The 26,176-nt window shown below is 44.7% G+C and overlaps 2 long non-coding RNA genes across 3 annotated transcripts in view; one reads left to right on the top strand and one right to left on the bottom strand.

Annotated features, from left to right (window-relative positions):
- Nucleotides 1-977: 977 nt before the first annotated feature.
- Nucleotides 978-21,909, bottom strand: LOC123383091. The gene is made up of 6 exons (XR_006592445.1): nucleotides 21,332-21,909; nucleotides 18,090-18,168; nucleotides 16,961-17,091; nucleotides 10,970-11,079; nucleotides 4,534-4,707; nucleotides 978-1,292 (listed from the first exon to the last, which is right to left on the bottom strand). It is a non-coding gene; the product is annotated as an uncharacterized LOC123383091 (long non-coding RNA).
- LOC109496189 overlaps nucleotides 21,909-26,176 on the top strand; it is a 119,845-nt gene continuing 115,577 nt past the window's right edge. For both annotated transcript variants that reach the window (XR_006592447.1, XR_006592446.1), the window contains exon 1: nucleotides 21,909-21,998. This is a non-coding gene — a long non-coding RNA (uncharacterized LOC109496189). The remainder of the gene's footprint in view (nucleotides 21,999-26,176) is intronic.

Raw genomic sequence — 26,176 nt, 5'->3', positions numbered from 1 at the left:
AGATTTGAAAAAGACCTTGGAGATTGTCTAATTCCCCCTTCCTCTCCTGCACAGTGGCTCTGAAACTGGTCTAGCAGATGCTTAGCAAATATTTGTTGAATGAAAGAATAAATAAATGAATGAATTTAGTTCAAGTGCTCAGTTTATAGGTGAGGGAATCAAGGCTCTGAGAAATCAAGAGATTGGTCAAGGTCATGCATCAAGCTAGTGGTAGCTTCAAGCCTCTGAGATCTAGTACTCTGACCGCTTGGCTGAGAATTTTCTTTCTGTTCCATCTGGCTCCTAGGACAACTGTAGCCACCAGAAGGATGCTTCAATACTCTTGGAAGTTCTCTGGCTGAACGTTGCTATGATACAGTCTTGCAAAGAGCTGATTGCTCAGTCGCAAGGGCAAGTGCTATTTATGTTGGGTGAGTTAGAAGAATTGTTGCCTTGCAGATATCATTTGTTAACTGCCTCTTTAATATTTGTGAGGAGGATGCCTCCATAACATTTTCTGTGTGCACATATTAACTGGTAAATTTTACCTTTTATGGGCTGTGATATCCTTTTGCTATTTGATTTAGAAATCTTTCCCTTCCTTCCTCTTTACCTACATGAATGAAAAAAAAAGCCAGCAGAGGGGAATATTTAGAGGGTGACATTTCAACTTTGCCACTCATTACGATAATTGTGACTGCTTTGCTTTTAATGCTTCAACATTGCCACATGGCCTCCGTTTTTCAAGACTCAGTCAAATTTATTTTATTTATTTTTTGGCAGTTAAGGGGTCTGTCGCAGCGTCAGTCATGACCCATAGAGGATAATCACTATCGAGCTTCCCGGCAATGCTGGTGCCCTGCCCCACATACTTCTTATTGCTTTGGTAAATGAGGTGTCTTCTGGGTCCTCCTATGGGACATCACTGGCTGTGAGCTTCCCAGCCTTGAGTGTATTAGTAAGCTATTGCTGCATAACAACACCACAAACTGAATAGCTTAGGACAACCTACATTTATTATCTCAGAGTTTCTGAGGGGCAGGAGTCCGAATATGGCTTCACTGGGTCCTTGGTTCCAGGTTCCACAAGGCTGCAGGCAAGCTGTCGGCCTCTTCTAGGACATTTGGTAGTGGGCAGAATTCAAGTCTTGGCAGCTGTGGGACCGAGGTCCCTATTTTCTCGCTGGCGGTCACTGGGCCTGCTTCCAATTCCTGGAGGTCTGCACTTCCTTGCTGCCTGGGCAGCTCCCTTTGTCAAGCCAGCAGCGGCACCTCTCCCTTCGAGACGCTGAGACGATGTTATATGATCAGAATCTGTAATATGTTAACAGAATCACTGGAGTGACTGTCCCATCACCTCTGCCAGCCATACACTGTTGGCTAGAAGCAAGTTGCAGTTTCTGCTTGTACTTAGGGGAGGGGATTATATAAGGGTGTGCCTCACTGGGGTCACCTTAGGGTGTGCCACCGTAAGCAGTAGAACTGCCCCCCCCCCCCACATGCCTGATTCTCTGAGCCTTTTATGCCTTCCTCTGCTCGCTGCTGCGGGAGTTCTGGCATTTCTGCCGCACTACCTCACTTTCCCCAAGTTTACGAGAGCCATCCAAGATGCACCTCTGTGCCATCCCCTACCGCTCTTGTCAGGGTGTTAAGCCATCTCGCCATGTCAATAAATTCTTCCTTATCCAGCTCTGTACCCCGTCCCCTTTGGACATATTCAGTGTTCCAATCCTCTGCCTACCTTCCTGGCTGTGTTGGTGCGTTTTGGCTACTTCCGGCATCTTCTTTGGTGTGTGCACCTCTTGTAGCAGGCTCAGCCCTTCCCTGGGCTGACAGTATGGTGGCTGGATGCCACTTACTGTTCTGGTGGCCAGCAGAGGAGGTGGGGTGAGATCGGGGAAGGCATGTGTTGTCTTGCAAGTGAAGGCCTCTGTATTCAAGCTGCCTTGTAGCAAGGGCTGGGGGTGTGTAATGAGGGATGGGCTACTTCTTCAGGCCCAGAGGCTTCAGGAGGATATGATGGTTCGGGGTTTCTGGGTGCACTGGTCCAACTGTCACCACCCAAGTGTAAGGTCCCATTCCTTCCCAGTCAGAGCACAAACCTGGACGCAGCAGCCTTGCTGCGGTTGGGATTCCAACCTTATAATTAAGTCCTGGGCCTGATGCTCAGTTTTTTTCTGCCCTCTGCAGAAAGAGGGCAGGAGATGAGATTCCTTTTACTTGATGCCAGGCAGGCACTATGACCCTCACTCCTTACCTTTTCATGATGATGAATCACCTCAGCCTTTCCTTGTCTCTCCCTAATGCATTTTTAGCAAGGAGCAGCAGCCATCTGAATCCACTGTCCTTAGAATGACTACTTTTCTGGCCCTGTGCAGGCTGAATGCTTTATATATTCACCAGCCAGCACATTCCCTTCTGGAGGGATCCCATCCAGTTTGGAGCAATTACATGTTTAACAACTGCAATTCCAACATGCTGGGGCTCCCAGTACTCTCCACTGATGACTGCTGATGGGGTACTTTTTGTCAGCTAGCTAGAAGGGGGTCCAGCTCCCCAAATTTCATTTTAGAATCAACTTCCTAGGACACCTCCTGACAATAAGTTTTCGTTCATGTTCCCCAGAAATAGACCCTGATGTGGAGATATGCATGCAGAAGTTTTATTGGAAAATGCATTTGGGAATAGCACCTGTAGAAAAGCTAGGGAGCAGAACTGGGCACAGGGAGAGCATCAGCTATGATGTAGTTGTACTAGAGTACCTCCTGATCATATAGCAAGCTCCAGAGCTGGGGTGGCATTTTATGATTGTCCTGCCTTGGAGAAAGGGAGTCAGGCCTTTGCGCCCTTGCATTGACCAGTCATAGGATATAGGCTGGCCCTGGGGAGTGGGTATAAGGGGGAAGGGTGAGGCAGGTCTTTTGACCAAGGACAATCTCTAGAGGGGGGTGCCTTTGTCAGCAGTCAGCATCCGACATTCCCAGCTGCTGGGGTAATGGGTCCTGAAGGGGTGATCTGGGCCATATGCCGTATTAACCACCATACCCGTGGTTCTCACTGAGGGTGATTTTGTCTCGTAGGAGACGTTTAGCATTGTCTGGAGACTTTGTGGTTATTACAACTAGAGGGGTGTTTGCTACCAGCATCTTGTGGGTAGAGACCAGGGATGCTGCTAAACATTCGATAGGGCTCAATTAAGACTGTCCCCCACCATAAAGAATGATGTGGCCCCAAATGTCAATAGTGCCAAAATTGAGAAACTCATGCTATGCCATGCTTCCTTGGATTCGCTCTCAAATAAATTACTTGCACCAAAATCCTTGTTTGGGGTTTCTGTTTGGAGGACAATGGGGGGATATTAAAACTAGGGCAATGGAGGATATTAGAGCTCTAAGAGACAAAGTGATTTGAGGGGGTTGCACATCTTGGGCAGGGGAGGACAAAGATGGGAAATCCCAGACTTTCTGTGCCCTGAGCCCACATTCTTCTCTACGTACCATGCTACGTACCATGGAGCTGGTGGGAGGACCAGTCTGCAGGTCTTATAGCACGTGTAGGAGTTGGTGATGGGGGATTTCAGCATGTTCCTGGGCTTATCAGCAAATTCTGGTTCCTTGAGAAATTTGTTGGCTATTCAACAATCATAAAGCCTTTCTCAACTGGACTACAGAATGTGGACAATGATGTGAATGACTATTTCTCAATTCTCCCAAAGTTGGTACATAGTTAGCACCATTATAGATGGAGAAGTTAATATAGAGAAATTAATTCACTGCTACAGTGGATGCCTTAGGACATTAAGCCTTAATTCTCTTACAGAAACCTGAAGGAAAATGGCTATGTGGTCAGAGATATTCTTCTCAAGTTACTGAGCTTCCATTCAGTAAGGTATTTGTTCCTCCAATCATTCTTCCTTTCACCTATTCATTATTTCATTTAACTGGTAGTTATACTCAGTGAGAGACAACCCTATCTCATGTCTTTTAAAAAATATATTAGAATAGAAAGACTTGAGCTATCATTGTCAGAGAGATTCTATAAATGGTAGAAATGAGAAATCCGGAGAGGCTGAGCAATTTGCCCAAAGGTTTTGGAACTAATTCAAGACATGATCATGGTTAGAACCAGGTTCCAGAAGGGGACAAGTATGCCGAGAGAAGATTGCGTGTGGTATGGTCTTTCACCATAAGGACAGAAATATGTGACTCACTTTAATTTGTACTTTATTAATATGTAGTCATATTAATTCTCTCAGCACACTGCCTGAAGGTACAAGGGTGTAGCCTTCCCCTCTGTGTGTAATTCTCTAGAAAGCTGTGTGCCACAGGGAGCTTTCTAACTAGTAGGTGTCATAGGCCTGGATTGATTTAATTTGAGCCAGGGAGCAATGTAAATCCCAGAAGTTCCTCTTCCGGCTAGAATTGAAAGTGCCGGAATGCGAATGCTACCAAATCTCTGGGAAATGAAAGCTCTAGCTTGCCATTGAAGCGAACAATCTGTGAAACTACCTGCTTTCCCCAAACATTGAACCAAGCCAACATTAACTTTTGCCAACCTTAATTGTAAGCAGAGAAGCCATTGTCATGAGTCCATAAATCGAGATTCTCCTCAGGCTTGGAACTGTGCTTAGAAACCATGTTGCTTTCCTGCTCTGCCCCAGGCCTTGTACAAACTTCATTTTCTCATTCTTCTGGGACCGAGTGACGCTCCTTTGGTTGCCGGTACAGTGCTGGGGAGAAATCTGATTTTGTTTTTCCTGACACACACACTGAATTCACTCTGTTTAACTCTGATTTGAGTATTGCCAATTCTCAATCCTGTAATACTGTCAAGAGTATTATACGATCATTGCCGCGAAGGTGGCCCTCCCTGGCATTTGGCCATATGCCTCACACCAGAGATTCACATGGGTCTCAGAGAAACTGTTCCCAGTACCCAGTACCCAGTACAGGCACTTGGAGGAGTGTTTCTTGCTAAAGTAACCACTTTGGCTGGGTCAATCATTGACTGCAAATTCACTACCCATGCATTTAAGCCTAAACTAATTAACCATGTGATTTTCTATTTCCATGTTTACATTTTTAAAAAGTTCTTATCTTCATGGGAACTCAAGTGTGCAGGTGAATCCTGCTAGTGTTTGCTTACCAGCAAAAGAGTTTATCGGCTCACGAAAATGGGAGGGTCATGGATGAACCTGGCTTTCATAATAACTGGAATCAGGGACTAGAAAGTTTTCAGAATTTAGTCCACTCAATACCTATACATTAGGAGTAAAAGCTTCCCTAATCTTGGTGCCTGCTTAACTATGGAGGTGGTATCACTAGGCTCATACTCTGGATTTTCCCTGTCCTTCAGTTTGCAAGGAGGGCACTTATTTCTGATCATAAATCCCGGGAGAACCAACTCGGTGTTGTTCTCAGTTCGGCCTATTTCTTTGGTTCTCACTGAAGATCGCCCTTCTCTGTCCCTCCATGTCCCTGGGGGCAGGCCTGTAGTCTTCTAATACTGTCCAGGACTGGGTGGAAAAGTCTGCCTACCTCTGAGTTTTCCTATTACCTATTTCCTATTTCTTATATATTCCCACATTCTCCAGTAGTTCCTGTTGTTAGTAATAAAGGTGGTATTTCAGCCTCCCTAGGTCTGATCTCATCCAGCTCTCAAATCATTTGGAACCTTGGTGGGGAAAGAAGTCTCAGTTACCCAGCCCTCTTCAATCCCATTGTTATTCGCTTAGCAGGAACCATTTATTGTGTGATCATTATGTATCAGGCACAGGCCCCATAGAGACAGAGAGAAAAAAGATGGTTCTCGCTCTTGGTGGACTGTCAGTCTAGAAAGAGCTCCTACTGGTGCATCTCCAAGGCCCTGCATGCGTGGTAAATATTTGTGGAATGAAAGAAAGGGTGAAGATGCTGCATGTTAACGTGGTAAGTGCGCAGTGGAAGCAGTGTGTGTTACGGAGATCTGCCTCCAGGACCGGGCCACTCTTTCCTCCCTCCTGGGAGTGCTGGCTGCTGGTGGCTCTCAGCTGAGACTCTCTCCAAAAATTGCCTTCTGTGGAAGAAAGCAGCTTCACTCAAGATAATATTCTGTCTCCAAGGGCAGCCCATGACTGGGCAATACAAGCTACAAAGGCTTGGTCCCCACGTTTCAAACTGGGACAGATCTGAATGGCCAGGTCAGCTTCTTCCTCTGCCCAGTCCTGACTCCTTTAGGTGTCGATGCTGGGAGCATACCCCAAAAAACTTCCTGCATGTCAATTTCCATCTCAAAATCTGTTTCCAGGAACCTGATCAATACACAAATGCAAACTGTTGTGGGATTACAGGGGAGGGGTTACTTGGTCAATGGTAGGCATTTGGAGAGGTAGAAATGGTACTGGGATTAGAGGAGAGGATGGAAAGCCTGGGCAAAGGATGAAGGAAGCTTGCCAGGAAGAGGAGGGAAGGATGTGCTTTGGGAGAAGAGGTGGCTGGAGCACAGGCGGGAGTGTGGAGCTCCTGAGACAGAGGGAGCTCATGCCTCTTGCTCAGAAGAGATGCTTCCCTTGCTTATTGCTCTCAGTTTATACTGTCCTCTCCAAGGAAACAGCCCAGCCAGAGAGATGGAGGGACAGAGGCCTTCATGAGATATTGCAGAGGTAGTGGGGGTTACCCACAGCAAGGAGGGAAGAGAAAATGTGCAGTCAGAGGTCTGAGGACACTGGAGAGGCCAGTGTAGCATGTGAGTGGGGATTCCTGGGTGGAGAAGACCAGAAGGTGCCGGAGTGTTGGGACTGACTCTCTGGAGATCTGCCTACATCTGACTGACTCGGGAAGGGTTTGTTCTAGCTCCCAGAGCTCCCTGATGTCATGGCTGGGTATGCACAGGCTGCAGGGGGTGGAGAGAGGAGCAGGATGCCTGCTGTGGTCAAGCATGACTGGCCAAGATGAGCATCTGCTCCTTCTCTGGCAGGAGCCAGGGCAGAGGGATGAGGCCAGCGAGGAGCAAGCTGCTCAGAGGGCAAGGGAGACAGGGAAGAGTGAAAGCGGAAGAGGTGGCCCGAGGAAAGGATCAGGCAGAAGCAAAAGCCTCTGACTTTATTTTCTTGGTTATTGATGTAAAAAATCAGTCCCCCCCCCCACCCCCTGGAGCTGCAAAAATGAAAAGCAAGTAGCTTTAGCTTTTCTAAATGGTGAAAGGTTTTGATCATGCTTATTGCTTCTACCTAATATAAGATTTGTGAAATTAGAATCCAATCCAAATAACACTGCATATCTAATATATGCCAGGAGCTATGCTAAGCAGCCTGGCTTCATTTGCTAGTGATTATAATCAAAGAAGCAGTTCCTAAAATAATTAAATTTAATGAGAGAAGGATAAACAGAAATGCCATTCGGTTACCATTCTGTTGGTTGCTCTTACCTTGCTGTGGAAGTTAGCTAGGTTGGTTCTATAGCAGTGAGTACCTATTCATTTCATAAATTTATGAAACAAAATGTTATTGATGTCTTGGTGACAGACGCATGTCAGGTGCTAGAAATATACATGCCCAGTATAATAGAAATCAAGGAGACAAGGCTTTTAACACCCAAGAACAAAATAATTTGGTTTTGGATATTAATTCCTTTGGATTTGAACATTTTTAGAGTTAACTTTCAGGAGGACTTGATCTTTTTTAGGAGGATTTGATTTTTGAATGTGTATTTCTTCTAAGAATTTGATAATGGGATATCTCTGGGTTATAATCATTCATTATGTGAGTGTCTTCATGTAGTTCATTATTGGTGCATTATAAGGGTGTCATTTAATCTCATTGTTGAATCTTGGATATGCTGTGTTGGACAGCATGACTGCACATATTGTGATTTGGAAAATGGAACAGAGAGGGAATTTTTAGCCTTGGGTCTGGCGTTGATTGAATTTGGTTCTGTTCTGATACATTTCAGAGCCTTCTGGAAGCAATGTGTAAACCACTCATCTGTGGTCCCCAGGAGTGCCATTTGGTACTGAAGGTGCAGTCTCCTGTTATGGTGATCTCCTCCTGAGGGCCACTGCTACACTGTAGTTGACTATTGACTTAACAATGAAGCAGGCTGGGGGCACTTGGGTGGCCCAGTTGGTTAAGCATCCGACTTCAGCTTAGGTCATGATCTCACGGTCTGTGAGTTGGAGCCCGACATGGAGCTCTGTGCTGACAGGTCAGAGCCTGGAGCCTGTTTCAGATTCTGTGTCTCCCTCTCTCTCTCTGCCCCTCCCCCGCTCATGCTCTGTCTCTCTTGCTCTCAAAAATAAATAAAACATAATTTTTTTTTCCTAAACAATGAAGCAGGCTGAGTTGAGAGCAAAAAGCTAAAGAAAGGGGAGAACATTTCTTCCCCACTTCTGATGTTTCCTTCTGTGTTAAAAGAACTTTAATTGGATTTCTGCTCTCTCTCTGCTGCAGGGGAGGCAGGGTGATTTGTCTGACTGGGAGCTGTGGGGAGAATGAACTGGGCATGTCTGGGTCATATTTACCTTTCTTCCCCTTGGGAATGAGCTTCCCTCAGGCAACAGGTATTCCTCTTAATTTTTCTGGGGGAAGGTTTGTCCTAACCACACCCCAGCTGCTGCATTAGGATGGATACGTCCACTTGGTTCACTCGGTTCACTCACGTTTTTTTCTAACCCATTTCAGAAACTTCTGGAAGAGAAACCTAAACTGTCTACCACTGGTGGTGTCTACCACTGGTCTCAGGAGATCCCAAAGGAAGAGAGTACAGCCAGCAGATCCATTTGGCTCTCACAGGAAGCTTCATTTTCCCATCTTTTTAGTTATAGAGGGAGTATTCTGAACTCTCAGCTAGAACTCTTATTTTCCAATTTAGAATTCAAATGTGGAAACACGGAGCTATTTATTGCTCCCTCAAAATGTCAACAATGGTAGAGGAGATTTGTGGGTATATGGAACAAAAGTTCAGCCTCTTCATTTATATGCTATATTTGAGTGTAGGGTGCTATTAACAAAGTAGAGGCAAATGAAATCAACTTTACATCCTTCATGGTTCAGTCTGGTGTCATGTCCTAGTGTCCCTGTAGTCCCCATTCCCTGGACTCAGTTTGAGGTTCTTCTCCTCTATATCAGTTTGTGCCTGCCTTTCTCACACAGTACCCACCATTGCAAATTGAAAGGAGAGAGGGAGGGAAGGATGGATAGAAAAAGCCAAAGACCATAGGATGGTTCTGAGAGAATTTTGGCCAGGCCAATGGAGGGATGCTGAGCCACAGTTGCTCATTAGAAGAACCCCACACTGCGTAGGAATGGGCTGGCTCTGGTACCCCAGTCATGCTTGGCCACTGGCTGGGAGTACTCTTGGGTTTCACAGTATCCATGGAGGGAAACTATGTTCCTTGCAGTAGGTTCTCGTTCTCCCAAAGGAGATTGGAGAGCTGTATTGCCATGGACACTACAGGCTCTTTATTTTTTATTTTATTTTTTTCAACGTTTTATTTATTTTTGGGACAGAGAGAGACAGAGCATGAACGGGGGAGGGGCAGAGAGAGAGGGAGACACAGAATCGGAAACAGGACTACAGGCTCTTTAAAGACAGGGACTGGTCTTGCTCTGTATCCTTGGAGCTTAGACAGTGGGTGGGTCTGGCACACAAGGCAATTGATAAATATTTGTTGAAACATTGTCAGGAATGGATTGTAGAGGGATTTGAGTTTGACAGGCTGTTTGAATTAATTTAGTAAGAAATTTAAAATTACTGGGGCGCCTGGGTGGCGCAGTCGGTTAAGCGTCCGACTTCAGCCAGGTCACGGTCTCGCGGTCCGGGAGTTCGAGCCCCGCGTCAGGCTCTGGGCTGATGGCTCGGAGCCTGGAGCCTGTTTCCGATTCTGTGTCTCCCTCTCTCTCTGCCCCTCCCCCGTTCATGCCCTGTCTCTCTCTGTCCGAAAAATAAATAAACGTTGAAAAAAAATGTTTAAAAAAATTATTAAAGATTTTATAACAGAAGATCAGGGCTGTACTTAGCAGAAGAATGTAGAGTGCACTAAAGTGAGACTCTTTTTTGTATGGAGATGTGTCTGTTGATAGGCAGAGAAAGGCAGTCACCCTCAGCAAAAGATTTTGGAGGTGATGTTTTTGGGACTTGGAAAATTATTTGGACTCGGGTTATGGAAAACAAGAAATTAAAGATGAAAATGAGTTTTCCAATTTCAGAGACTGGATGTAAGGGAACAGAGGAGGAAGAGGAGCTAGAATCTCAGGGCTAAATGCTGAACTTGGTGTTAGATTTGCTGAGCTAGAGATGCTCTTAAACATCCAGGTGGTAATGTCAAACTGGTAGTTAGGATCATCTGCCCGAATCTTGCCAAAGAGGTCCAGGTTAGAGACATATATTGACAAAAAGAATCAATGAGATTAAGGTAAAAATAGAGAATGGAGTTCAAGGATAAATTTAAATGGACCTGTTGCACATTTTGCAGGCAACTGCTACGCTATTTGTGTATCCTTTTGCAGGTCTGAATAAACCAGACAGAATGATACCATTCACTTCTATTCCTTTGATTCTTTGGTGGGAGAGAGGGATTCCTCTTGTCTTTTTTTATTCTAAGACCATGAGCTTTCCAAGACTGTATTTCTGCCTTTGATACTCGGAGAATAAGCAGAGTGATTTACACAAAGATTGTGAATTCCTATAGAGTAGAGATCTCACTTACTTATCTCTGTCTAGAATGGTATCTGGAAAACAGGAGGTGTTCAGTTAAATTAATTTATTTAATTTGCATAATGTTTGATAGTTTAGTAAGTCATGGAAGATACATTTAACACTTGATTCTCATAAGAATGCTAAGAACTATTATTACCCTATTTATGAATTAGGACACCTTAGAGAAGGTAAGTAATTCACTTGAAATCATATGGTTATGGTAAGAGCCTGTATCAGTCAGAATAGGTTAAGTTATGCTTAGTAACAAATAATCCTAAAAATCTCAGTAGCTTAACAACATAAAAATGTATTTCTTACTTCTGTAAAATCCACTGTAGGTCTGGGAAACCTGCTGAAGAAGCTCTTCTCCATGTGATGGCTCGGAATTTCAGCCTTTATCAAATACATCAATATTGCTTTTGCAGTTGCTGCAGAAGAGAAAAGAAAACATACAGAATCATGCACTAGTTCTTCAAGGCTTTCATCAGGTAATGAATCATTTTGTTCCACCCACATTTAATTGGTCAAAGAAGTCACATGGCCTCGTCTAACTTCAAGGGAGAAGGCAAGGGCGATCTCCCCAATGTTCTGGGAAGGAGAAAGGAAACATAGGTGAGTAGCTCTATTTTCTACCACAGAAGCAGAATTAGGTCTTGACTTTAGATTCCTTCCTTCCTTCCTTCCTTCCTTCCTTCCTTCCTTCCTTCCTTCCCTTTCCTTTCCTTCCTTCCTTCCTTCCTTCCTTCCTTCCTTCCTTCCTTCCTTCCTCCCTTCCTCCCTTCCTCCCTTCCTCCCTTCCTTCCTTATTTATTTTTGAGAGAGAAAGAGCATGAGTGAGTGGGGAAGGGCCAGAGAGAGAAGGAGAGAGCATTCCAAGTAGGCTTCTTACTGTCAGTGCAAAGCTTGACACAGAGCTCAGTCTCATGAACTGTGAGATCATGACCTGAGCCAAGATCAAGAGTCAGATGCTTAACAGACTGAACCACCCAGGTGCCCCTTGAGTTTAGATTTCTGATTTCAATGGCAATTTCTGATTAAAACGGTCACATTTTACTCTTTGTTTCACATTTTTTTAAAAGAGAGTTCCACACCCAATGTGGGGCTGGAACTCATGTTCCCAAGATCAAGAGTCATCCGCTTCACTGAGCCAGCCAGATGCCTCTCTGTGACCCATATTTTAATTTTTACTAAGTATATACAGAAAGCTATCCACATTTATTCCAGTTTCTAATGTTCAACCTACCCTGAAAAACAATTATGCTCTCTATCCTTTTCTTCTGTTTTCTCTTGCTTATAGGCCTGACCTCTTAACATTGGCTCTTAGAGTATAAAGCCTCAAAGGGACTCAAGATATCAGAGAGAGACCAATTCCTTTCTTAAGGTTAGATATGGGGTTTAAATATGTGTAATGATATTTGAGTACTGGACCCAGAAATGCTAGATCTTGCCAATTCAATTAATCCTCTTCCCAGTGATGTTCTGAAGGAGAGAAATATCTAAATGATACGACCTTGTTATGACTTGGGACAGTGACTCCTGCAAAGCTCTGTTAGAGCTCACACATTAGGCTTAGGCTGTGGGGTTTCCCACCTCAGAACAAGTTCAAATCTATATGTTGGGATTTTACTTCACTATGTCCACTCTCATGGGGTCAGGAACCATGGTCAGCATGCTTATGTGAGGAGAGGAACAATATAACTGTGACTCATAACCAGGACAGACGGGGGTTGGGGGGGGACTTTGGGATTAAGTGAGCTGGACAGACAGATAGATGCACAATGTATTCTCACACAGGGAACTCCTCATCTACTAAGTGTGGCCCAGAAAAGTCTGAGAGCTTGACTCACCAGGTTACCACTCCTAGAGAAGTGTTGCTCAGGCTGCTGAGCATCTCCTCTGACCACTTGTATTTTACTTATAAGGAAATTGAGACCTCTAGACATTTAGGGTTCATGACTCCTAAGAAGTTGAGCTGCTTCAACTCCAGCCCAGGGTGGCTTCCCCCTTGACTTACAACTTTGGAAGGACCCTGAAGCAAAATAAAGACTCCAGGGTCTATCAACAGGATGATAACAAGAGCAAGCGCTACTGAGCTTTTATCATGTGCCAGGCATAAGTGCTAAGGTTATTTTATTTAACCTCACACTATTATGGGATAGGAGCTTTGTATGTTCTTTCTTTCACAGATGAAGAATGTAAGGTCCATAGGGCAGGGATTTTTTTGGGGGGGATAATTTTTTTTGTCTGTATCCCTAGTGCCCAGATCAGTAGTAGGTATAGATTAGGTGCCCAGTATGTATTTGTTGAGTAAACAAGCTCAAGATCACTGTGCTAAGTGAAGGAGCCAGCATAGGAGCTCAGGCAGTCTGATTTTGAGTCGCCTATTATAACGTGACCTTCTGTACATGTCTGCCATTATGGGTTATGGTGTAATAGTGTTTGCTGGTCATTGTCTTGCTGGTTATTGTTTCGTTGTCTCTTTCCCCCACATTATGAGTACCTCGAGAGAAAGGGATGATGCCCCGTTCTTCCTGCACTTAACTCACCCTGCACTGCTGGGTAAACAGCAGGAGTAAATTATGTGTTGATTGGTTGCTTGGCTGGCTTCACACCCCAGAGGGTGGTGGGAAAGGCAGCCGTAAGTTTATGGCGGCTGGTTTTCACTTTCCCAGGCGGTTCCATCTCCCCACACACCTCCTTTCAGGAGACCCGGCCAGTGTTCCACTAGGGGGACCCAAAAGCAAAGGAAAAGCCTCTCCTGCCCTCCAGAGATAATGCAACCCAGCCCACAGCCCTCACGAGGGGTCAGCACTGGCTCCGCCAGCCTCAGGGCTCACATCCCTGTAGAGCTCTGGTTCTGCTCTTGCCTTGCTTGATGCAGCTTTTACAGTCAGGGCTTTGGGAGCAAATTCCACTCCGGTGGGGCCAGGACTGCTCAGTGCCTGGGACCCCGGCTGTTCCTGCGGTGCTGACATATGGGTTTGTCCTAGGAGTAGAGGAGAGGGGTTTTAAAGGGCTGGCCACCTGGTGATGAGGCTGCCCTGGTGTCACACGGGAAGCCCCGAAATGCAGATCTAGTAAATAAAGGATGCTTCATCTTCTGCTCCCTTCTCTCCCTCTCTAAAATCAGGGGCCCCCAACCACTTTGATGGTTCAGCGTGAGGCCATTCAAAGCTCAGTGCTTCCTTTTCTACAGCGACAGGAACTGGAGACGTGGTTCTCACTAGGGCAGCCTGACTTGTTGAGACAGATAGAATGATCTATTTTGACAAGGCGTCTTAGAGGGATGGATGTATTTGTGAAACGTTGGACAGTTTCATTTATTATTATTTCTCAACTCTGTGCTGTGGGACATTTTTTCTTTTTTTGAACAGCTTGCAAATATGCTACCAGCATTTGGGAAAATTCTCAGTTATATGTTTTCTGTAATAAAATCTGATTTTTTTCTATATTTCTTTTCTATGATCTCTAAATCGTTTGATTTACTTTTTATTGTAGAGGTTTTATTTCTTTTAAGATATGATCTTTTCCTTGAGGAAAGATGTACGGTGAAACATCTATAGTATTCCAGAACTTAAAGAAGCTTTAGAAATACTGGCATAGATCCATGATGGTAAAGGCATAGAAGGGGTTCCTGGACTCTGCACCGAAGATGGGGCACATGAAATGAAGGGGCATGAAAGCCAGGTGGGGCCAAATCATTTCACAGACCTTCAGCCTGGGAGGAATCTTTAGAGATTTTCCTCATTTAGAACTCTTATTTGACAGACGAGAGAACTGAGGTCCGGAGGGGCAAATGACTTGCCTTGTCACATAGCTGATTAATAACAAAGCCCCAAAGGCATCTGGTCATCACTTTTCAATATCCCACAGACTTCTGGTGTGAACTGAAGGTGAAAGTGTTTTTTTCCCCATGGCCGTTCATTTTATATTAGTCTGCCAAGGAACTGTCTGGAATAAAAGAGGTAAAGCAGAGAGAGAAGAGACAGAGGGTTTTGACCATTGTGTGATAAAGATGTTCTGGTGACTCAGTGCCCTGTGACCTGCAAATGATGCAAAGGGGAAAATGATGAGTAGGTCTGTCCAGGAGAACACAAGGCCCCCCAAAACAAAACAAAACAAAACAGAACAAACCACCCTCTGGAAGGTTGTGTCCAAGGACAGGAGGCACACTCAACAAACTTGGTTCAATAATCATGTAATGAAACCGTTTGGTACCAGACACTATGGAATGTTCTAGAAAACACCACCTAGCATTGTCTATCTCCTTTACATTCTCTAAGCACTTTCCCACATACACTCTCCTCATTTGACACTTCCTGTATCAGCCAGGGTTCCAGGTGATTCCGGTTCACCTGGGCATTGAGAGGACTTTTTTAGAAAGGGGCAGGTGGGGTCCCACCATGACAGGACCCAGAGCGGCTCTGCGATGAGACAATAGGGATGAAAGGTCTCTGCCTTTGTTCTGCCTTGTCTTGCACTCTTTCCAGTATGTTATTTTGCTTAGGCTCCCTGTTCCAGACTGCGGGTGTCTGATTGGCTGAGCCTGGAGCACATGGACACTCCTTGACTGGGGGAATACTGAGGCATCTTGATGTACAGGTCCTTCAAGGCTATATCCAAAGCAAAATCTGAATGCTCTTGACAGAAGAAAGGAGAATAACTAACAAATGTTCCCTGTAAATGAAATGATTACCTTCATGGCATAAATGAAAAGGCTGAGGCCCAGAGAGGTGAAGTGACTCACCCAAGGTCACATAGCTATATATAGCAGAGCAAAGTTACATCTCCAGAACCTGTTCTTTCTACAAAAGGGAGTGGGTGAAGTTTGTATTTAATGCAGTCCTTTCTCCTTCCTTACTGCTCATGTCACCCTGGTTCCTACCCCTCCTCCAAAGGGGTCTTACCACTCTCTCAGCTGCCATCTATGCACCATGAGGCTGATGCTTTTACTCCCCTCCGCTCCTGGATCCCCAAATTTCCTGGTACCCATGTGATAAACGGAGGAATACTTCACACTGTGTGCTAATAATTGAAGAAATCACACCCAGGTGGGTCTTCTGACACTGTGAAAGCCGTCTCTCACTTCTTATTCCACTGCTGTGGACCTGGAGCTTATTGTTGTTGCGGGGGAGCTCAAGGAACCGAGTAAGTCACCTATGCAGGTTTCACTGAGGTAAGGTCTGCCTACAGGTGGGGCCTGGCCACAGATTCATGGCCCCATCGCAATACCTTAAGTGAACCTTTAGGGACAATGGTTCAAAACTATATGGTTCTCTGTTGTCCACAGAAAAAAGCCCACGTTCCCTTGCTTAGCTGTATGATGTGCCACTCCTGGTGTCTGGGGTGCTGGTGACGGAAGGACTCTGAGTCTCTGGGAACAGTGGGAAAGAATTACATGTTCCACTAGTCTGCTGAGCGTGGAGAATGGAGAGGGGTGGCATGTATAAAGTCGGCTTGATGTTCATACTGAAGCCCTTAGTGTTCTTTCCTCAACCTACCATTCCCTTCCTCCTCAATACTTTCCCTACCCTTTGGTGCTATAGTCTGAAAATGGAAATCAGCTGACCTGTTTCTTCAAATGAAATTGTGTGTAGAAGCTCAATGTGTAAAATAAACGAAAGGCTGAGATGAAGGGGGAGGGGGTTCAGAGACCACTGTGGCTCTGAGGGTGTGCTTGGAATCCCCGGGAACCATGTCTCTACCCACAATCCACTTTCTGCTCTTCCTGGGACATACTCCATCCTTGCCCCTCTCTGCTTTCTCTCTCTGTTCCTTAACCTGGAATGACATCTTGCCAATTCTTTAAGATCTCAGAGGTCACCTCTGCCCTAAAACCTTCCCTAATGCTTCTAGCTGGATAGATTCTCTCTGAAAGCCAAAGCATTGTTCTTGAACTTCTCTCATGCATTTTATAGTTGCTCATTTGAATACAGGTTCCCCTGATATGTTATAGGTGCCTCTGGGTAGTTCCCTGTGTGACGGGTAATCTGAGGTCTGTGCAGTCAATTTTGGTAAAAAAAATGCTAGCATTGTAATGCATGGATATAGTTTATTTTGTTTTAGAGCCTTTGCAAACTCTTTGTAATATTCTACCTCCTACATCCACCATCTACGCTTATTCTTTCCGGACATCTTTTTGTTTTTGTTTTTGTTTTGCTTTTGCAAAATTGGGGTAGTGGTGTTACTGGCTCCATGGAGTTCCTGTGATGAGTTAATTTAATTTATGCTAAGTGCTTATTACAGCACCTGGCACAGAGTATGTGCTTGGTGAATGTTAGTTATTACTATTATTGTAATTATTATTACCTCAACATCATTAGGATAACAACACTTCTCCACCTTGATATCATGCCCAGGTTCCTTCCCAAGGGGTGGCCTGCATTTGCTTGTCACCGAGTAGCAGGAAGAAGGGAACCTCTCGACTCTTGGCTGGGAGTCTGGGTGGATGAAGTGAGAATTAGTCATGGCCTCATTCACAATCTGAGAACATTCACACTTGTCACACCTGCTTGGAGAGGCTTGGATTCATCCAGCAAATTTTGCATTTTCAGCCCTGGTCTGTGTGCTGGGAACAGCTCAATTTTGAAAGTCTTGCAAAGGCCTCTTCGAAGTGGCCCAGTGACTTCATTCAGGACCTGGCCCTGCTGGGAGCGGGGACTCTAGTGAAAGGCAGGAGAAAGCTATGTCAGCTGCAGCCATGTCTCCTCAGGAGACGGTCTCCCAGGATGCCTGTCCTTGTCTGTTCCCAGAGTGTGCCTTTAAACCCAAGCTGCAAAAGAGTGTCCTTCTGCTAAAGAGACTAAGAATCTTTCAGGAACCTGCTCTCTGGAAGGGACATGTTGGGATGCCAGACCCTTGGCTAAAGTCATTAAGTGAATTTATACTTGATCGGCTGCAATGGAAGTATCCATCCTTTTTTTTTTTTAATGTTTATTTATTTTTGAGAGAGAGAGCATGTGTGCATGAGCAAGGGGGGGAGGGGCAGAGAAAGAGGGAGACAGAGGATCCAAAGCAGGCTCCACACTGACAGCAGAGCGCCTGATGCAGGGCTTGAACCCATGAACTGTAAGATTGTGACCTGAGCTGAAGTTGGGCGCTTAACTGACTGAGCCACCCAGGCGCCTCAGGAAGCGTCCATCCTGATGGGAGGGCTTTGGCCTTGGGTTTTGGAAGTACTTTGTTTCTCCTTTGTCCTACCTATTGGCCTTCACAACTGCTGGTCAGCCTGCATTTCCTGAATTTCCATGTTCTTTCTTACCTTTCTGTCTCTGCTAGAAAATGTGCCACCTCTTCTGCTGCCATACACCCTTAGGCTTCTTCCCCTCAGAAGTTTCTCTTGACCCCAAAGGCTTTTGGATATTCTTTTCCTTCGATATCACATACCTGTCTACATCATGATTCCTGTAACTCTGGGCATCACAGCCTGTTTCCTTACCTGTCTCTCCTGCTGTAAAGTGGGCTGCGTGCCCCGCCCCAGAACTGTGTTATTTGTTCATGGCTACAACTCTGGGGACCTGGCCAAAAAAAAAAAAGGGCACAAATGAATGAATGAAAACAATGAATAAATAAGTGGACGAGTACAAGAATCAAGCACAAATTATTATTTCTGTTGATCTGACCCAAGCATGAGAAGGTGAGGCATGACAGAGGAGAACATATCTTCAAATACTGTTCCATAGTAGCACCCTTTCAGTGAAGAAATTGTGTGCCGCATCTCAATTTTTGGAACAGATAAAAGAAGAACTTTTCTGCCTGTAGGAGGAGTGAAACCCTATGGTCTCTTTCCTCTTCCTCCTTTCGGGGTGGGGCGTAGGCTCCTTGGGCAGAGTTTGAAAGCCATTGCCCCTAAAAGGATGACGCTGTTTTGAAAAGAACTGAGCAGAGGGACCACAATCCACCCGGGGGCCTGATTTCCTTATTAGTTGTGGCTAATAGCACGTATTATGCACATAGGCTGGGCCAGTCCTATGCTAAGGGCTTTGCTTATATCAATTTTTCATCCACATAATAATCTTATGTGGTATTTTCTATGCTCACTTCTATTTTAGAGAGGAGAAAACTGAAGCATAGAGTTAAGTAACATGCCCAGGTCCCATGACGACTGAGCAGCTGAGTCAGGAATCAAACTCTGGATTATCTGTCTCTAGGGGCTGAACCCTGAGCAGGCAGCCGCCTGCAGGAAAACAGCGGAAGTGCCCATAAGAACCTAAGCTGTCCACTGAGTGTGGCTGCAGCTGGGCACTGTGCTAAGCCGTTCACAAACATCAGCTCATTCGATCCTTACTGCACCCCTATGGCGTGGAGGTGTCACTGCCATGTTATCACTGGCAGAGGAATCCCCTCTATCTACCCTTCGCAGTGGGTTATCAATGTCACCTATTGCCAACAAGGGGGTCAAGTAAAAAACGATTAGCCCAACATTTGCATACATTTTGTAGCAAGATGACCTTTTTCTTTTTAAAGAGCAACACAGATTATTTGAAACCAATGATGCTAATTAGGGTTGGCTGCCTCAGCAGGATAAAATAAATCAACCAATCCACTTTTTGGAAGCAGAAGGTGGGAAAGAGGCTACTTCTGAGCTGACTGTGCACCAAGAGACAGATCCTTGTTTCATATAAATTGTCTATGAAAATTCCTCTAGATGAACGCAGGAGGGAAATCTGGCACAAGTCCTAGAGCAGGATAAAGATGTTTGAAAATCCTTTCAGAAATCATAACTTAGATGCTTCTCCCATCTGTCCCATTTCTGCCAAGAAATATGACCCTCTTTCTTATAGGATTTTCAAAGCACTAGAAGACTCCAGAATGGTATATAGAGTAAGAGGTATTACTGCTTCACGGTGGACAATCCAAAACCTCCTGGACCCTTTTCTGACTGCTGATAACCCTGTGGTAAGAAGTCTAATGAGACATGCTCATATATTTTCTTTAAATTTAAATAAAAAAATTTTAATGTTTATTTTTGAGAGAGAGAGAGACACAGAGTGCGAGTGGGGGAGGGGCAGAGAGAGAGGGAGACACAGAATCCGAAACAGGCTCTGAGCTGTCAGCACACAGCCTGATGCAGGGCTCAAACCCACATATTGTGAGATCATGACCTGAGCTGAAGTTGGATGGGTTCTGGACCCATTCACTGAGTGGGCCACCCAGGCACCCGACAAGATATGCTCATATTAATAATGGCTGTCCCTGTCCTGTCTTCCTTTAGGGGACCTCTGTGTACTATGACAGCAGAAAGCTTCATCCAGCATAGTCAGGAAGGAAAGGACTACCGACAATGTTATTCTTTGTAAAAATCAAGAGGATGAGATTATAAGCCTGTGGTATTCATTAAGGCTGTTCATAAATATTTTGGTTCTATTCTGGGTCATGGTGGGATTGTACTTCCCATGAAAGCTAGGCATGGCCCTGTGATTTGCTGCGTGCAATAAAAGGGGAGTGAAAGTGATATATATCAGTTCTGGTAGAAAATGTTAAGAGCTAGTAGGATTTGCCATGTTCTTTTTCCCTTTGACACAGCATCAGGCAACATTTGAGAGACTGGATAATTTTTTTTAGACTGGGTATGATGGTTAATTTTATATGTCAACCTGGCTAGGCAGTGGTGCCCAGTTGTTTGGTCAAATACCAGTCTAGATATTGCTGGGAAGGTATTTTTTTAAAGATCTGATCAACACTTGAATCAAGAGACTCTGAGTAAAGCAGATTATCCTCCATAATGTGGGTGGAACTCAACCAATCACTTGAGGTTCTTAACAGCAGACTGAGGTTTTTCATAAAGGAAGGGATTCTCTTCTAGATTGTAACATAGAGACCCTGCTTGAGTTTTCCAGCCTGCTCCCCTGTGGAATTCCTACCCAAGATTACAAGCATCAACTCTTATCTGAATAGACTATTGGCCTGCTTTACAGATGTTGGACTTGCCGGCCCCACCATCATGTGAACCAATTCCTTAGAATAAAATAAATCTCTATGTATATATCCCATTGGTTCCATTTCTTTGTTTTTCTCTAATACACTGAGTGAGGATGAACTGGAGCAGGAACTCAGCCAACTCATACTGGAAATGTAGAGTGAGTAAGAGATAAACCTTTGTTGTTAAAAGCCATTGTTTGTTACAACAGCAGAACCTACTCTATTCCTACTGATAGGAAAATTAGATATCTGTCCCCTTCATCAACATTTTTTCTTATACTTTTTAAAAACTTATTTATTTATTTATTTAGAGAGAGGGCAGAAGGGGCAGAGTGAGAGGGACAGACATCCCAATCAGGCTCCACGCTGTCTCCTTGCATCAGGGCTTGATCTCACAAACTGTGAGATTACCCCATCTCTAAATATTGAAATGAAATATCAAAACCAAATCTATGTAACATTAGCTGAGAGAAAGAAAGGTTGGAAGGAAATTCATATTAGCCAATGGCTTACTGCTGAACCAGGTACTGAGCCAAGTGCTTGGCATATAATATCTTATATATTTCTAAAACTAGCTTATAAGGTATGTATAATATTATTTGAGAGATGAGAAAACTAAAGCCAAAGACACAGAGTTAGTGAATGCCAGATGTGAAATTCAGAGTCAGAATTATGTGTTCTAAAACTCAAGGATAATTGTATCAATTAGGATTTTTAACAACAGAAAAGGAATTTATTGCAATGGCATCAGGTACTCACAGAATCGATGGGAAGGACTGGAGAACAGGCTCATCAAAGGACAGATATTCAGGGCACCAAGGGTCTGGAAGCAGGAATGTTTCAACGGCCTCACTAGGAGATGATGATGGAACGAATGCGGGTATGCTTTTTCTGGTGTTTTATATTTTGTTCCATTTCTGATCAAGTTCAAAGTCCTGAGTTCAGCTGGCCTACCTTGGCGTTATGGGCTCACTCCCTGGCAACTGCATTGACAGTTCCAATAAAACCACTTGCTATTGGAAATAGGTAATTCCTCATAAGGACATTAGGAACTGTTGTCACACACACACACACACACACACACACACACACACACACACACACAATATATGTGTGTGTGCGTGCTGGGGGGTGGTGAATATTAGGCAGCCAAAAAGGAGAGCAATTACACGTATCCTCCGCTTTTCGAAAGTTCCCGCTATGCCACTTCGCTTTTAGGAAGGACCTGTGTTAGTACCCGTTTTCCGTAATGTTAAGAAACCCGAAGGGGAGTTTCATTTTTACGACAAAAGGCGAAAAGCGAAAATCGTGTTCAGCGTCGGTTTTGCAGCAGTCGTCGTACACGTAGAGATAGACGCAGCCGCAGCTGCGCTGAGAGGCAGGGTCTTGTCTCGGCATCCAGCCGCCCGAGCTCTGACCTGGTCTGGTGAGCGTCTGTGCCGTATCTCAATGTATTTTTGTGTATTTATTAGCAAGTTGCGTCCTAAGGTGTCAGGAAAGTCTGAGAGAGGTTGTTTTTGGGGTCTGAGAATGCTAAAAAATGCTTCCATATAAATTAATGGAAACTGCTTCTTGGTTTTATGCCATTTGCGTTTATCAAAGAGTTCTTAGGAATGCTCCACACTTGGGTAGCGGGGAAAACTAGGTTTGGCTGGCAGAGAGCCCCATTTTCTGTCTGGTGTCCTGATGTAATATCAAAGAGGCCACTTCCATTCTTAAAAATGTCCTAGTCTGGAGGATAAATGATGGTGTCACCAAATAGCATCCCATATACACACATACGCTATTATTCATCTGAAGCCATAAGGGGCTGAAGTGGAGCATTTCCCTAGGCATGGAGGGCTGTTACAGGGTTATTTTTCTCTGGATTTGTTTTGGTTCATCTCCCAGTAGTGTATTTCTAAATTCCTGAATCATTTTTATCTGATTGGTTATTATCTAGTTCTACTGGCTAGAAATTATACATGCCCTTTGCTGTTGAAGACTTGTGCTGTTTCTAGGTGACACTCTTCTTCTTTCTGATGAGAAGGACCAGGGTGACAGGTACTGGAACAACTTCCAAGCTTTGTGCAGGATTTCAGTTGTTCAAGGGGCTGTACCAAGGGCATGCGTCAAGCGGGATATAATCATGAGCAGATCTTACAGATTCCACTTCCTTGGCATCCTTTGAATCCGTGCATTTTACCTTCATCGCTAACATCTTGGTTCAAGCCGCCACTATCTGTCATAAGGATTACCACCTCCTGATTGGCATAGGACCTTCAGTGTTGTGTCTGGTCAATCCATTCACTACATAGCAGTCAGAGTGATCTTTCTAAGGTGACAGCCTGATTACATCAGCTCTCTTGCTCTGATGGCTCCCTATGGCTCTTGATTAAAGTCCAAATGCCTTCACCTGGCCTGCCTAAGCTGGCCTGGCTTTCCTCCTCGCTCAGTGCTCCCCACAGACGCTCTTTCCTCCTGACCCTCTGGGACTCAGGTCTTTCGAAGATTTTTATCTCTTCTGTCTGGACATCTACTTCTTTCTTCTCCACCAACTCCTAGTTACCCTTAACTCTTAGCTTAACACTAGTCATAGTCATGTTATTAATAGCTCATCTAGACAGAGCACTTATCTATATGCCAGATGCCATGCTATGGGCTTCACAGGGAATATCTCATTTGATCCTTTCAGCCACCCTAGCAAGTAGGTGCTACTATTATCATTAGCATCTGTCTGTCAGATGGTTGGGGTTCGGAGAAGATAAATGCCTTGCCAGGATATACAGCTAATATAAAAGGTAGAGCCAAGATTTGAACATGGAAAAGCAGATGCAGAGCCTGTACCCCTGTCCCTGTGCTACAGGGCTTTTTAAAGATTTCCTCCAGGTGGCTTCTTGTCTCCCCCGATCTTCTAAGGTGCCTCTTCTAAGGTGCACCTGCATTAGGCGCCTCTTCTCAGTGCTTGTGTATGTAGCACAGAACTTTCTCTGGTAAAGTCCTCATCAGCCTGTACTATAATGACCTGTTTATTTGTTTTTCTTTTCTTCTGGAGTGTGAAGACCCATGAGGCTAGTGTCTTTTTCATTCTTTTACTCAAGTAGGCAGAGGTCTTCTCACACAGTGGGTTCTTAATAAGTGTTGGTTGAATGGATGATTAAAATTAGGTATTGGTATTAGGTCTTGAAAAGTTACAAATGCCCCCTCCATCCTACCTCCCAGCTTGTTCCTCAGCTTATTGTCCGTTGCCATTGATCTAAGAATTATTTCTTCTACTGAATCAGCTTTTTTTTTTTAAGGTCCATTTATTTATTTTGAGACAGAGAGAGAGAGAGCATGAGCAAAGAAGAGGCAGAGAGAGACAGGGAGAGAATCCCAACCAGGCTCCATGCTCAGTGCAGAGCCCAATGCAGGGCTACAACTGTGAGATCATGACCTGAGCTGATACTAAGAATTGTACACTTCACCCACTGAGCCACCCAGGTGTTCCTGCATTAGCTTTTTTTTAAATTTTTTTCAACGTTTTTTATTTATTTTTGGGACAGAGAGAGACAGAGCATGAACGAGGGAGGGGCAGAGAGAGACGGAGACACAGAATCGGAAACAGGCTCCAGGCTCTGAGCCATCAGCCCAGAGCCTGACGCGGGGCTCGAACTCACGGACCGCGAGATCGTGACCTGGCTGAAGTCGGACGCTTAAACGACTGCGCCACCCAGGCGCCCCTGCATTAGCTTTTAATATCCCCTCCTCTGGGCCTTTGCCTGTGAGATTTCCTCCATGAAAAGCTCTCTCCATTCTCCCTGCTGCTAATTCATGTTCTTCTCACTTTAGATGCCATTAGGGCAGAGTCTTCTTTGATTTACTCCTGTGGCTTCTCTTACCCATTCCCTTCCATTGGGGACTTAAATGACTGGCCCTGGGTATGGCATAGACCCATGTTGTCCCCAATATCTGTCTTCCCTTCATCATTAAGGAGATGGGAATATTGCCAATGATTAAATGGCTGCCTTCCTCAGTCTCCTTATAGCTGGGAAGGTGCCTTTTGATTGACTGAAGTTTTGGCCAACAAAATCAATTTTGTGAGCGAATTCAAGAAATGTCCTTACAGGAAGCGTACGGATCTTTTTTCTTACTTTTCCTCCATTCTGTTGTCAAAGGTGTAAGCTGGAGCTCTAGCAAGCATCTTGGATCATGGGAACAAGCGCTACGTTCCAGAGATGGTGGTGTGGTGAGCTGGTAGGAGCCTGAGTTCCAGACAACTTTGCATGGCTTCCATACCATCCCTAGACGGTCTACTCTTGACTTCTTTTATAGCACTGAGCAATATGCACTCCTATTTGTAGCTTCTCTGTTATGTGCAGCCACACCCAGTCTTGTCTCAGACACTGGTCTGTGGCAGTCTCCACATGCTGAGCAGTCATAAAAAGCTGGGTGGCATCTCTAGGTGGCAGTTATCAAGGGGAAGGAAGTAGGTTTCTCGCAATTATTTAAGACTTTGACTTCTGGTTACGAGTCTACCATGCATTGTCTACATACCCTTGAACAAGCCACATCACCTTTTCGGAGCTCATTTCCCCCCTGGGAGTGGTTGGTTGGTTGGTGGATGAGATTGGACCATGACCTTTAAAAGGTCTGTGGTGACAAAGGCCATGTCTCCAAGACAAGAACTTCTAAAGACAGAGACCTGGGCCGATGCACGTTTTTTCTGAGACCTCATGTGCCTTGTTCCTTGCTCTTGTCCCGATGTACTCTCTGGGTCCTAGCTTCAGGCTGAGCTGTGCAATTTGGGCTGGAGCAAATGTTAGTGCTATTTGTGTGATAGCTCTGACTCTGCTGTTCAATCCTCAGGGGCGTCTCAGATCTCAGAGTCTGCTCTTGCTCTGCTGGCCTACCTGGGGCTCCCTGTCTGTCAAGTCCAATAAAAATGTTTCCTTAAAAAATCCTCTTTTCTTTAATAAGCTCTGAACAAAGGCTAAGCTGGGAGAGCCACCCTGGTCCAGTGTTCACACACGTCTCCTTCTACACATAATCTTTGTGTAAGTTGCTTGCTCTTAAGATTTTCCTGACCTTTGTTTGCTCATTTAGGCTGACTTCTTAGGAGTAAATTGTGTGTGTGTGTGTGTGTGTGTGTGTGTGTGTGTGTGTGTGTACACGAGTTTGTGAGTATTTGGAGGGTGTAGGAAGAAGGGAGAAGAAGGAGGGCAGGTGTGAGTATTCTGAGGTCAAAATCTAGTTGGCCCTGGTCCAGAACCTTTCTGGAGATGGTCCTGAGGCTTACACTCAACACTTTATTTCAGGTGTCTCTGCATTAGGAACCACACTATCCATATGTACCTGGGTCATCAAGCCTGCATGCTAATGGCACTTACTCCTCCCATTCTTGATCACTGTCCCCTAAACAGTGAGTACAGGGCCACTCACTTATACAGCATAGACCATTCATACACATGTGATAGAATATGATGTGAATGGCATCCCCTAGAATGGTGCAGTGTATAACTTGTACAACTGTATGTGATGGCTCTGGCAGCTACCTGTCAATCCAGAGATGTCTAGATTTTCTGCCTCTGAAATGCTATCTAGGCAAAAAGGTCTGGCTTATTTGATGGGGTTTTTATCATGCTG

The sequence above is a fragment of the Felis catus genome, chromosome F2 (genome assembly GCF_018350175.1).
Source record: "Felis catus isolate Fca126 chromosome F2, F.catus_Fca126_mat1.0, whole genome shotgun sequence".
NCBI classification, from domain to species: Eukaryota; Metazoa; Chordata; class Mammalia; order Carnivora; family Felidae; genus Felis; species Felis catus.
Note: the sequence above shows the minus strand (reverse complement) of the source record. Positions and strands in the feature narration are given on the sequence as shown.